Genomic DNA, 1,709 nt, shown 5'->3' on the forward strand with positions numbered 1-1,709 from the left:
AATGTAGTAGTAGTATCCGACGACAAGCAATCAAGAAAAAACTAAACTGGAACAACTCTCTCGACACGAAATGTTCAGTGTATCATACAAACGTTTAAATACCTGCCTCTGACCCAAGGGCATCGATCTGTGGCTGAAAGTGGGCGGACGAGATGAAAAATAAAGCCTTGGGCCGTAGGCCCAAGCAATGGTTGGGGACCAGGGGGCGAAGCCCCGGAAGCTCTGGTGCATATAGCCTTTTAATTGATTTTAAGCAATGCAATTAACATTTATTTCCATACGAAATTTTTAAAATATCCAGTGGCGGATTCAGTAATTTGAAATAGAGCTGGGCCCAGAGAGGGACTTTTACAGATGGAGAGTGTAGCTGGACTACCAAGAAAATTTATGATTATGACACCTCTAGATTGCCGGAAATGGCACTCTCAGACCAAAATTCTAATTCTAATTTTCCTTTGTTTTTTTTTTCCCATTTTTAAAAAATAATTTTGGAAAAATCAGGGCCGACTCGGCCCCACTTGAATCTGCCACTGATTATTATGGCGTCATTGCGAGACTGCGTCAACGTAACACTGGAGTTTGTAAACTTTTGGCTTATCACTTAATCGAAATAGGTAGACATCATATCCGTGAAATTAGAAAAAACAGTAATCTTATGTATGTAGATAATATTAAACACTAGAATATACGTACGGTTCATAATAATATACAAAAAGAATAAATCGTTTATATTAGAAATTGTGCACTTTTGAGTTTGTAAAAATATTGGCCTAATAAGGATACATGCTTCCAATTTCAACAACGTTCAGTACATTGTTTTCACAATAAATTTAGCCTCTGATAGTCGTTGCACCCATAAAATCGATCTAGTGGGTTTCTGAGATGGTTACAAAATGTTGCGTTTTTACTTGGTTTTGGTCCGGAAAATACGTACCGCACTTAGAAAAGTGAACAAACAAAATACATGAGTCATGCGTAATTGTTATTCTTCCCATTCGCTTGTAAAAGTGGGGTTTTAATTATAGAAGATTGGTGAAAAGTGGGGGGGGCAATTGATATGATGTTCCCCCCCCCCCCCCTTTGAAAAGTAGGCAAAGGCAGCTTTCTTAGCTACATTTTTTGTCCGCTGATCGGTTAAAAAACGTATTTCATTTTTATTTTATCACTGAAAAACAACTACTGTAAAATTTTTAGCCCATAAATATGATGTGTGTGAAGAAAACATTAAACAGTATTTTAATTTGGACTTCAAAAAGCAGTTAAAAAGAAATGGCTATGAAATTTTAGGGGGGGCTAAATTCTGTTAAGCCCCCCTCTAAATCCGCCCCTGAATTATATATATATAAAATCAAAGAAAAGTAATACAGTATTCGAATAAAAGTTCTTTATTCGAGCACTAATTTAACAGTGTTAAAGGCTATCTTGATTTATGTCATAAATATTATCATAACCACCACTATCATCATCATCATCATCATCAATATCATCATAACTCCATCGTTATCTTACCATCATAAAGGAAGTGCGCTTTAGAAAAAGAATAATGAATTGTTTTTGATTCATCTTCAGGTGGCGTTTTACATATAAACAATACTGTATATGGAGTTAGAAGCACGAAGACGAATTTACATTAACAAACTAATGTGAGTACAATATTTAACATTTGCGTCGTTAATTCAGTGGTTAAATGGGAATTATATACTTTAACA

The 1,709-nt window shown here is 35.3% G+C and overlaps 1 long non-coding RNA gene across 1 annotated transcript in view; it reads left to right on the plus strand.

Annotated features, from left to right (window-relative positions):
- Positions 1-1,709, plus strand: part of LOC117116156 — a 10,448-nt gene that overhangs the window by 5,538 nt on the left and 3,201 nt on the right. Inside the window, exon 3 of the long non-coding RNA XR_004446687.1 lies at positions 1,570-1,643. This is a non-coding gene — a long non-coding RNA (uncharacterized LOC117116156). The remainder of the gene's footprint in view (positions 1-1,569; positions 1,644-1,709) is intronic.

Source organism: Anneissia japonica, unplaced genomic scaffold, assembly GCF_011630105.1.
Source record: "Anneissia japonica isolate Jap-2015-1 unplaced genomic scaffold, ASM1163010v1 scaffold287861_len940595_cov192, whole genome shotgun sequence".
Taxonomy (NCBI): domain Eukaryota; kingdom Metazoa; phylum Echinodermata; class Crinoidea; order Comatulida; family Comatulidae; genus Anneissia; species Anneissia japonica.